Source organism: Mobula hypostoma, chromosome 5 (genome assembly GCF_963921235.1).
Source record: "Mobula hypostoma chromosome 5, sMobHyp1.1, whole genome shotgun sequence".
Classification (NCBI taxonomy): domain Eukaryota; kingdom Metazoa; phylum Chordata; class Chondrichthyes; order Myliobatiformes; family Myliobatidae; genus Mobula; species Mobula hypostoma.
The window spans coordinates 143,911,754-143,924,636 of NC_086101.1; positions in this window are offsets into that span (position 1 = coordinate 143,911,754).

The window sequence follows — 12,883 nt, forward strand, 5'->3', positions numbered from 1 at the left end:
TGGATCTGCTCCTGGAAAGTCTTCACTCTCCAGGGCACAGGCCTGGGCAAGGTTGTATGGAAGACCAGCAGTTGCCCATGCTGCAAGTCTCCCCTCTTCAAGACACCAATGCTGTCCAAGGGAAGGGCATTAGGTCCCATACAGCTTGGCACCAGTGTCGTCGCAAAGCAATGTGTGATTAAGTGCCTTGCTCAAGGACACAACACACGTTGCCTCGGCTGGGGCTCAAACTCATAACTTTCAGGTCGCTAGTCCAATGCCTTAACCACTTGGCTTCATGCCCACACAAGAACATTTATAGTTAGTGCTGGTAAGTGGTAAGTTCCTTGGTGTAGAATGCTGAGAGTATAAATTAATGTTGGAATATGGGAGTTGGGAAAGGGATTACAAGGCAGTTGGAGGGACTGAAACTGGGGTTGTTGCAGGAAGGTCCTGGAAAAGAGTTGCTACTCTGCAGTCAAATGGAAGGTTCCTATATATTTAATGAATCTCTGAGAGTGATGTGATATTCTGCTCTGCTGCCTCTCCCCGATTCTTCTTCATCTCCCTCCTCTCTATATGAAGAGATGGTTCTATACTTGCTGCCCCTGAAAAGCAGCCTACATAATCAAAGACCCCTCCCATCTTCTCTTCCTTCCACTGGGCAGAAGAAACAAAAGATTGAAACTCACACACCATTAGGCTCAAGGAGAGTTTCTATCTGGCTGTTATAAGATGATTGAACAGAACTCTTGTATGATAAAATAACATCTTGGCAATCTACTTCAACATGGTATTTGTACCTTATTGTCTGCCTGCACTGCACTCCTTCTGTTACTGTAACTGCAACACTATATTGATCGTTGCTTTTCATTTGAACTGCTTTAATCACCTGCTCGTCACTGCTGGGAGCCGCCAAAACTCCTCACGCCGGCCTGCCTGCTGCCGCCACCCCTCATCCTGGGGGCACACCCAGGTTCTCAACCCCCTTCCGCCACCCGGGGCTGAGCACTCCCCTCTCCTTCTACCCCTTGGGAGTACCCGAGGACAGTCCTGGGCACCACAGTCGTGCCCTCAAGGGCCCAGGGGGTTTGCCCCAACCCCAGGGTCACTGGCCCAGGACTCCACAGACCACAGATGCCAATGTGTGGGGGGAGGGGCGGCATGGTAGCATCATGGATAATGCTATTGCTTATGGCATTAGCTGTAAGGTCAATATTTGATTTCCACCATTGTCTGTAAAGAGTTTGTACTTTTTCCCTGTGAATGCATGGATTTGCTCCAGGTGCTCTGGTTTCCTCCCACCTTCCAAAGATGTACAGTCAGTGCTAGATTTGATGTAAACAACTCATTTCTCTGTATATTTGACAAATAAAGCTGATCTTTAAATCTTTAGTCTCTTTAATGTTTTTATATTTTGAAATGATTTGTATGGATGGCAGGCAAAAACAAATGGTCTCCATTATATCCTGGTACATGTGACAATAATAAGTGAATTTACCAATTTACCAAACCTCAACTCACCCCTGGTTTGTACCTCTGGGTCTCTTAGATGTGACATGTACAGAAAACCATTAATGATCCAAACTGAAGGACATCTCTAGATTAGCCAGCTCTCCTCAAGCACATCCTCAGCAAGCTTTGCTTCCCGACATTTTTTTTTGGCTAGGCAGTCTTGAGTATGTTGCACCTTGTTGCTCGGTTCCCCCCTAGAGGTGTGTGGTTATCAGCCATGTATTACCTGGAATCTTTTGTTCATGCAGAGGCACTCCCCTCCCCCCACATTTTCTTGGGGGCGTGCATAAATCAGGAAGGATAAAGTACTGTGAGATGAACAATCCTTGGCACTTTTTCAGGAATTCTACGCACATCTGGGGAAATCTCGCCTTGTGGTTACACACCACCTGAACAATTAACGCAATGAAAGTCTTTACAGTTACTGAACACCAAAGTTCTGAATCATATGGTTAGGTTACACATTACTTCTATAAAAAGCCAACAAAAGCCACAAGCATCTACTAGTTTTGTTTACCTCCTTCAGTGCCAAAGCCAGTGGCATTGCCTAATGCAATAAAGGTCAGCAAACTGCAAGATCCAGTATATGTCTCTGGTGGTGCCCAGAGGCATCACAAGAGTTAGAAGTTAGAGTTGCTGATCACTTTTGCACAGTGGTGTCCACCAAGTCCAACTGGTAGCAGATCATGTTTCCAAATACAACAAGGATCACCTATGGATGGTGGTGAATATTGATAGTTTGGGATGAGGTGCTTAATGTTGCAGTGTTCACTGAGCCTGGCAATTTGCTTGCAGGTATTTCATCGCCAGTCGAGGTGACATCCTCGGGATGCAGTTGTTGAAGTTTCTCCCTGTGTATGCTTGTTTATTTTGTTCCCGTTCACTTGACTCGGTCCTGACTGGCTACCCCTTTCAGCTGACCTTTGAACTCTATTGGCTCGGGTTTCTTTGGCTCTTCGGGATTCGTAGAAGGCATTTATTCCAATAGGCTTGTTTACAGAATTTTAAGAAGAGAACTACGCTTCAAAAATTTCTTGCGCCTGCTTTCTGATTGCCTCCACCAGAACCTCCACAGTGTCCACAAGAAGGACAGCACTTTATATTGGATACTATGGATTTCCTAGCACAGGCAAGCACAAAGCAGGCATAAGAAATTTTAGAAGCATGGTTCTTTTCTGATAAATCTGTAAACAAACAGATCGACGTAGGCGCTGTCTATGAACCCCTAAGACCCAAAGAAAAGTAAGCCAATAGAACTGAAAGGTCAACTGAAGGGGTAGCCAATCAGGACCGAGGTAAGCAAATAGAGATCTATATAAACGCGAGCACTCCCAGAAAGAAACAATAACGACTGCATACTGAGGTTTTGCCTTCACTGGTGATGAAACGTCTCCAAGGTAATTGCCAAGCTTGGTGAACACTGCACAATCTAAGATCACCTACAACTTATTGAAATACCTTAAAACTCAATGGACACTGATGTTTAGACCTGTCAAGGAAGTTCCACCTTCATCTACAGGTCAAACATTTTACTGCAAATCCTTGCAGAAAAGGCAGAATCACTGGAGAAGTACATTAAATATTTTATCAGAAATGTAAATTCCCTGACTGGTGGTTTTTCTGACTATCCTTTTGGACTTTCAGCATCTGCATCTGTTTTTTGTTTTCGCTTCTCTCTGGTCTCTTAGGGGGTTGATCTGTCTGATGCTCCTTTTCCCATGTGTAAGGGGTCCTTGACCTCCCGTGAATGAGGCTTGCCATGTTCATCTGTGTAAGATGATGTGAAAGCATGAGCTATACAAATAATATGGGAACGGAGGCTGGCCAAGTACAATATCCTGGTGGACAGGTTCAAAGTTTTGAACATGTACAGTAATCTTCACAAAGCTAGTACAACTCCTACAAATTCCTCTGTGTCATCTGGTTTAAAAGCTTCTGGAAAGTTAGCCTTACACAAAGACTGCAGATTGCCAGAGTTTAATGTTAAGTCCTTCGCCCCCACCAATGTGCTCCAATATCTTCCTGGAAGCTCAGGAGATCCACGTGCCCTGACATAGTTCCAAACACTTGTTAATGAACAATCAATGTATTGACGTAGCCACCCCATCTCTCCTGACGTGTCTACCTGGGTACAGCCTAAAGTGCTCAGGTTAAGTCAGTTGGAGGACGTTTTGGCACTTACAGTGGATTTAACCTGCTAGCTGATCCCGAATCCTATCATGTGGGTTAACATTCGACCTGTGCGGTAGAGTGAATCTTAGTGTCCGCATGACTAGTTGCACTTAAATGTATGCTTGATTATGAACAATAAGGATGCAAAAATAGTGCCTCTTTGGCATGATATTCTGCCGACTAAGAGTATATTTAGAGTTCTATTCCACTGCTACCAGATTGTTGAACAAACCTCTCATACGATTAAAGCTGAACTTTTTATATCCGAATCTACCTCATTGTTGCCCTTGCAAATTATTTGTCTACCTGCACTGCACTTTCCCTGTAAGCAACACCGCGTTCTGCACTCTGTTTTCTCTTTATTGCATCAATATAATAATGCATGGCATGATCAGTCTAGATGGCACTTTTCATTACATCTTGGGACATGCGATAATAGTAAAATTAATATCAATATGCATAAACTGAGATCCAGGAGAAGGTCATGCATCCCCTTGAACCTGTTCACTGTTTAATAAAATGGTGGCTGAACTTAGTCTGCATTGATACCTATCCTTGGTGACGTTTCCCCCTTTGGTAATCCAGTATCTACCTACCACTATCTTAAGTCTTCAAAGGTTCTGCTTTCATCATCCTTCAAGGAAGAGAATTCCAAATACATGCAATCGTTCAAGAGAAAAGGATTGAGACATCTCTGCATTAAATTGGTAACCCGTTATTTATAAATAGATGCCTAGATCTAATCTCCTATTTGTATGCATTTTCAAGAACTCTGTAGACCTTTCACTGTAAGGCAATAATCAGGATGACAATCACTGGTCCCTCTTTTTTTTCCACTGACGCTAGCCTGTGCAAATTTCAGCTCACCTTGGTTTCATCAGACGATTGTTTCACGCTGCATGTGACGATATCTGGGACCGTCACCAAATAGTGTTGTACTCTAAGGTAGCTTCAATATTAGAATCAAGTATCTGCAATATTATGATTTGCAAGTTGAAATGTATTTGTTAATTTATAGCCAGGCATTCTTCCACCATGCGTGATGATGTGAAATTGAATCTGGCAAATGTCACAGTAGCTATTGAGCGATAACTAAATCAACAAAGCTGTCCATTTATCAATAAAAACAACTTAGTTGGATCAATCATTTTTTTGCCCTCTCAGCTGAGTCAACCAGTTTTTTTTTCTGAGAAAGCAGTTTAAAAACATGTGGGATCGTGTTCTTTATAAATAGTGGTATGGAGGTCAAAAACAGGAAGGTTACACTGAACTAGTCATTCAGCCACACCTGAAATACTGTGTCAGATTCTGGTCATTGCACTTCAGGGGAGATGTGAAGGCCTTGGCAGAGAGTAGAAAAATATTTTCCAGAACAGTTCATGAAGTGAGGAGCATGTTGCAGGAAAGGACTGGAGTATCTGTGTTTATGCTGCTTACAATAGAAAAGATTGAGAGGAAATGTGATCTAGGTTGTTGTTCTAAACTCAAGTTAATTACCCTATTGCAAACTTAGTAAACTTTAGTATATACTAATGCAGTGCCCATGTTTATGAGCTAATAACATATAGATTCATACTAATGATCAGTGACATAGATTCACCAAGTTAGGGAATTTGAATTTGAAGTTCATGTTCAAGGTCAATTTTAATTGTATACACATGTATACAGCTAAACAAAACATCATTACTCTGGAGCAAAGGTGCAAAACACAGTACAGATAGTCACTCACAGTACGTATAGTTCTGATCTAGCACATGAAGTCACAAAATAATATTAGCACAAGTCCCTGAGTGACGTGGCCTGATGGTTGACAGATTGATATAAAGTGCCAGGCACATGTTTATGTAAGACAGTATAATGCTACTGGCACTATTAGAATAAAACAGGATGTCGTATAAGTATGTGGAACAGCAGCAATGAAAGATGAAAAATGACCAGTGCAGATTGAGAGTGTGTTGCTGAGTTGGGGAGGGGCATTCAGACTGGGTGAACTTGTCAGCCAGGTGGCAGTGGGGTGGTAATAAATCTAACAGCCTATGGGAAGAAGCTGTTACCCAGCTTGACAGCTCTGGTTCTTCTGCACCAGTACCTTCTGCCTGTCAGCAGGAAGTCGAATGATGGGAGTGGTTCGGCTAGTAAGTGAAGTAAAGCTGGAATAGGAAGTGTGACCATTAACATTGTAACTAAAATGAAGGGACCACTCATTAATGAAGGATCTTTATCCAGACTGCCATAATCACAAAAATTGACAGTCAGGTGAAGCAACTGGGTAGGTAGGAACATGCAAGAGAGTTGGGATCAAGAACTGGGAAAGTATTGTTAAATTCTACGGAATATTTGTCAGACCATTCCTGGAGTTCTATGTACAGATTTGGCCCTCATGTTTAAGAAAGGACATAGGAGACTGAAATAAAAATGATTTGCTTGAGGAACTCAATGAGTTGGACAGTATATGTAGAGGGAAATGGAAAGTCGACATTTTGGGTTGAGACCTTTCATCTGGCTTGAGGGCATTCCCAAAATAAGGGAGGTTTAGCCAGCAGGTGGGAACAGAGGGGATAGAGAACTCTCGATCCAAATGAAGGACTTGTCCATCATCTTTCATCAAAGATCCCCACAATCCAGGTCATGTCATCTTCTTGCAGCTACCTTCAGGCAGGAAATAAAGAAACTTGAAATCCCACACCACCAGGTTTAAGCACAGCGTAAACTATTGACGACTTGAACCAACCGACACAACTCTAATCACGACCTTAGTATAGCAACACTAATTGATGAGAAATGTCCAAAAGGTTTTCATGATTATAAAATACACCTGAAAACAGTAGGGCAGGCTGTAGCAGTCGAAGTTTAGTTACATTATTAGGGGGTCTAAGATTATGAACCCAAAAGCAACAAAAGTTGACCATTAAGCATTCGTTTGACCTTACACTTTTTTTGAATTCACAGATTTGGTGGATAGGTGTGGCTGTACTAAGATTAGTGTTGTAAATAGGAATAAGCTATTAACATCCTTTATTGTAAAAGAAGAGAAGGTTTTGACGGGAGAGAATATGACCAATAAAAACTGAAAACAAGGATGAGAAGGAAAGGTGAGCAAAATGGCTCTTTAAATAATTTTGTATCTGATTCTCAGCATCTGCTCCATCTTGATAATATTTTCTCTGCTGGAGTCAAACATTTTTATTTGGTAATCTCATATCTACTTGTTCAAAACTAGGTGCCGAACTGGAGCTTGTTTCAGTAAAGAATCTGGAGCAAAGGGATAAGCTGCTGAAGGAATTTCATGGATCTGACAGCATCTATGGAGGGGAACTGACAGTATATGTTTTGAGTCGAGACTCTTCATCTTGACTGAAAGAACAAGGGGAGATAACCTAAATAAAGTGGTTAGGGGCAGGGAGTGGTTAAAAACTGGCAAGTAATAGGTGAATTCAGGTGCGGATGGGCGACAATCAGGTGGGGAGGGAAGGGTGGAGATAGTGACAGAGGCTGGAAGGTGATAGGTGGATGTAACAATGGGCTGTAGATAGTTTAGTCTAATAAGAAAGGAAAATGAAGAGGAACCACATAAAGAACATACAAGAGTCTAGCTGCTCGATTCTGGAGCAACATGCAAAAAGCTGAAAGAACTCATTGGGCCTAACAGCTTCTGTGGAGGGAATAAAAATGCAGAATTAGTGTATAGGTAACCATTAGCACAGACTTGAAAGGCTGAAGGGCCTGTTTCTACACTGCTTCTCCCTATACTCTAAATTTATGGACAAAAGGAATTTCAAAATGAGAATTATATAATAAGATCTTAAAAGAACAACATGGATAAATTGTGTTCTTTAGTACGAGAACTGTACCAGTTCATCTGAAGTAATGCACTTCTATTCAGTTCTGCTTAAGTTTTCAAAAAATTGATATACATATTTTAGTGGTGGTTTTGAGAATGCTGTGACTAATCATTTGAATTACCTCATACAGAGAGAATTCTCTTCCTTCACTCCTACAACCACTCCCACCCATTAGCAGGAAAACCGAGGGTCCTTTCACATAGAAAAGAGAAATATGTTTAATAGTGAAATGTTATTTTTTCCAATCAGAAGAAAATCTATAGATGAAGATCATTTGTTTTCAAAATTAAAACATGCTCAAACAAGAAAAGGAGATATATGTAGTCATTCTGATGTTTTTCTGCACTGTGCCTTCCGATACCTGCTTAAATTACAACCTCAGATTGAAACTTTATGATTAAAATCCACTTATTTTCCAAAGTCTCATGTTTGAAGTGTAATTTATTGTCAAAGAGCAAAGATTTCACAGTGCGGTGCACTCATTTTGGCATACTGCTGGCCCCCAGTATTTCTTCATAGTTCCAGATAATCAGAGAACCAAGACCAAGAGCAAAGGTCAGTCTCATGACAAACAGATTTATGGGCATGAAGTTTGAATGCTTGCTGAAAAGTGGAAATACCTTTGGATTTTTGATCCAGCTAAAGATGCATTTTTGTTCAAACTGTAATACTTAAAGAACAGTTCACCACTCATGACAAAGTCATTTCAATGTATTACTGTTTTATTTTACAAAATGTAAAAGAAGTTGGGAAGAAGAAACCAAGAGGTCCATGAGCAGACTGTCGTTGACTAAAGCCTGTATTTGATAAAAGCAGGCAATTTTAAATAGAATTTAGTTTTTAAATCAGTTTTTCAAACAGTAAGAAAAGCTATCACTTTGTTTTGAATCAAAAGTTCTGTGGCTTGAAGAATTTGTTGCCAATATGTAATTTGGATAGAAAACCCTAATCAGAGCTGCAGAAGGCACAATAATCAATGGTTTATACAAGCAGTGAGGTGTAGAAGCTGGAGTCAATGTAAAAGTCATAACAAAACTAGAGGCTGTAAGAGCTCACTGGTCAACTGCAGATAAATCAGTGGTAACTTTAAGACGCTTCTTGTGGCTATGGCAGTGATGGTCATTTTTGCCACAGAAACAGATAGTAAATGAAATACAGACAATGCAAACAAAGTTAATGGACTCGTAATCAGAGGTCAGCGAGAATGGATTATCTGAAGACATGAATTCAAATCCCACTGCTACTGCTGGGAAATTGATACTCTGAATTAAATAAACCTGAATGTTTTTTGAAGTGATCATCTTGTTAGAAGTGTCCATGAAGCTATCAGTTTGTTTTAAAATCCCAGTTCTATAATACAGTATAGCAGTATAAAGTACAAAAGCAGATCAGTTTGGTTGCATGTTATTTTGTCCTCATTATGAATAGTGGCTATTGGAGGCAATATTTAATAATTTAATTCTGTTTAAAGCCTTTTTGTGTGTACAATTATTCCAAGTTGCTTTACGATGGTGTATTCAGACAAAATGGACACCAAGCAAAAGAACAGCCTACAGGTACTAAACAAGATCACCAAACTCATCTCTAAGTGGTAGATTTGAAAACCTGGCTGAAAGGATTGGAGAAAATCTAAAACTAGAGAGCATAGATATAACTTGAAAGTAGAAACATTTATGGGAGACTTGAGGGGCAAGATTTTCACACAGAATGTGGTGGGTATATGGAAGGAGTTACCAGAGAAAGTGATAGAGATGGGTGCAATTACGATGTATAAGACACATTTAGACAAGTACATGGATAGGAGGATTGAGAGGGAGATGGGCCAAACATACGCAAATGGGATGAGCTCACATAAGCAACGTGGTGGGCAAGGACGAGTTGGGCCGAGGAGCCTGTTTTCATGCTCTATGATTGAATGACTGTCACTAGTTTTTCTCCCAAATAAACAGTCAAGAGTCAAATTTCTAGGATGGTCTGAAGGTGTACAAGTATTACAGAATATAATCATGCACTGTGTAAATAAATAAAAATGAAATCCAATTCATGAGTCTGTATTGTCATGACCAATCCTAGATAAGATTCTGAATATTGTGCTCATTAATGGGAAGTTTTATTACATTGTTCATGCAATTAACAAAATAAATCTGCCCTAATTTTAAATTAGTGACCTTAGGTTTAACAATGCAATTATGTGGCTTCAGCTTGAAACAAAATAGTTTACTGATTGCTTCAAATTTGTAGATACATGACTACATTTTAATCAACACCAACCTCATAAAACACTTGAGTCAACTTTATTTATATTGTTTCAATTATCAGAACAAAAGACATTTTCGTGAGGGCATAAAGTCAGAGCCTATGTTTTCATTTACAAATTGATGAGAATGTGGAAATGTTGAAGCCTTTCCATTCATAGTCTGAGACATTTAAGACTAAGATAAGTAGAAAGTTTTACACTGATAGGATGTGAACATGTGCATTTCTCTACCACAGACAAATATGAAGGCCAAGTTGATGAATACACTTAAAGAGATAGATAGATTCCTAATTACAAGGCATCATGTGATATGGGGAGAAAGAAAGAGCATCATGTTTGCATAGAAATCAATTGCGATTCCATTGGATTGCACAGCAGGATTGAAGAGATGAATGGTCTACAACTGCTCCAGTTTCTCCTAGCTTCTATTCTTGTTTCCATGTTCTGATTCAGAAACAAAGTCAAACTTTATATTTGGAGTTATTCAACTGTTAAATTGAAAGCTAGATTTTGTTTCAATATCTACCGTGGTAGTTAGATGTCCCCAGCATTCCAGACACAGAACTTTGAGCCCAAGGTCTTCACGCTCCACAACAAGGACTGGACAGCAGGTAATCCGGGACATGCCCTATCCTTGTTATTACCATCAGGGAGGAGGTATAGGTGTCATGGTCCGGTTCGTGAGGTCCATGTTCCAGTTCACGGTCTGGTCCGTGGACTCCAGACTCCGGGTCTTCCGGCTGTCCCTTGTTTCAGTTGGGCTTAATCATAGACACCTGATGCTCCTCTTGGGGCTGGGAATATAAGTGCCCCTGGGTTCGAGTGTGGTTGCTGGTTTGTCTTGTCAGTATCCTGTCCTCGCTTCTGTGGGGTAAGTCAAGTTGTCTTTGCTGTTACCCTATTTTTGGATCTGTCCCTTCCTGTCCTTGCCTCTGTTGGGTAAGCCAGGCCATCTTTGCCATTACCTTGAGGCTGGACTGTTCCCTTCCCTTCCCTTCCCTTCTGGAGCCTTGTCAAGTTTTACCACTGGAGTGAGGCTGGAGCCTTGCTGTGTCAAGATAAGGAATTCTCTATCGTTGAGTTGGAACTGAGTCTGTGTCCATGCCTTTGCTAGGTAGGTCTGGCTGTTTGCCGCTACCTAGTGTTGAGAACCGTCTCTGTGTCCATGCCTGTGCTAGGTAGGTCTGACCGTTTGCCTCTACCTAGTGTTGGGAACTGTCTCGTCGTGTTCAGCAGTCTGTGTAGAGCCCTGGCCCTAAGTCCTGTTCCCAAGGAGGGGTCCTGGCTCTGTGTTCCATGTCCCTGTGTTCCTGGCTCCCAAGTCCAAGGCTCTGTGTTCCTGTGCTCTAGACTAAGGCTCTGTGTTCCTGTCCTCCCCAAGACCAAGGCTCTGTGTTCTGCGTTCCTGTCATCCTGAGTCCAAGGTTCTGAGGTTCCTGTCCAAGCCATGTCCAAGAACCTCGTCCTGTCCTAGTCAAGGCATCGTGTTCTCGTCCTGTCCATGCGCCTTGTCCTGTCCATGTGCTTTGTCCTGTGCTGGAGTTCCCTCATCCTGTACTGGAGTTCCCTTGTCCTGCCCAGGCTTCTCTCATTCTGTCCTGTGGCCTCACCTAGTCCTGTCTCCTAAGACCATGCCATGTCTTCACCTAGTTCCAGAGTCCGAGCCTGAGTCAAGATCCAGGTTCTGGGTCCTTGTCCAGTCTCTGGCTTGGAGTCAGAACCCAAGCCTCGTCATGTCCTCGCCCCGAAGAACCCAAGTCTCGTCATGTCCTCGCCCCGAAGAACCCAAGCCTCGTCATGTCCTCGCCCCGAAGAACCCAAGCCTCGTCATGTCCTCGCCCCGAAGAACCCAAGCCATGTCTAGTCCTGTAGCAACGTCATGTCCTCACCTAGTTCTGGGGTCTGAGCCTGAGCCAAGATCCAGGTTCTGGGTCCTTGACCAGTCTCCAGCTCAGAGTCCCAGCCCAGGCTCCTAGTTCCCAGTTCCTTGTCCTGGTCCCGCTTGCCTAGCCAATGTCCTAGCCCAAGTCTGTGTTCTCGTCCCCGCTCAGTAGTCAAGTCCTGTTCCTAGTACTTCAGTGTCTGTGTCTTGCATTTGGGTGTGCCACCAACGCCCTCCCCATATGACAATAGGAGCCTGAAGACGCCTACTCAACATTTTAAGAACAGTTTCTTTCCCTCCACCATCAGATTTCTGAATGGACCATGAACCTATGAACACTACCTTACTGTATGCTCTCTTTTTCCCCTAGTTATTTATTTTGAATTGTAACATTAATTTTTGTTTTGCACAGTACTATTGCTGCAAAACATCAAATTTCATGCCATTATGTTAGAGATAATAAATTTAATTCTTACCTGATCAATCTTTTAAACCCAATGAAATTTGAAGCTGTTGACCATTAGGCCAGGGGACAAGTGCTTCTCTATAAATACTTGGAAGCCCTTTGGTGAACTCCTGGATGGTTAGTGTTAGGTTGCCACACATATCGGGAAAACAGTATACTCAGACGAAGCGAAACAAAGTATTGAAATGTAATATTGATCTTCCAGATTTTTTTTTTGTTACATTTGGCTTTATCTTAAATCATTTGGATAGTTTGATGTCCTGATTGTGTCACAGTGGGGAGAGAAAAGAGTATAACAGGGGTGAGTCTTGGGAAGATCACGTAAATGGCAATTCTTCATCCACAAGTCTTGAATATCTGCTGCTTTTTTGGTGTAAATTAATATTAGCTCTTCCAGCACAGCAATAGGGAACGCTGCAGACTGGCATGTTCTAGACTGCAGGAGTATGTGCTGAAGGATGCACTGAAACTCAGGGCACTTAATGCTTAAACGTTGTGTGGAAGGGCCTCAGTCTAGCATTCTGTTACTGGACACTAAAACTGTAAGTTGTGCAGGGAAGCCCCTGAAAAACTGAAATGGCTTACCCCCAGGGTGATAACATGAATGGCAAAGGTACAATGGTTTTAAAAAAAATCAGTTAACACTGCTGTGTATTAACTCCAAATGTGAATATTGCAAAGTTTCTTCATAAAATATAAAATATTTTCATTTTAAATATTTAAAAATATAAAATATTTATTTTATATGTAATAATGCAATGTATTCCGGT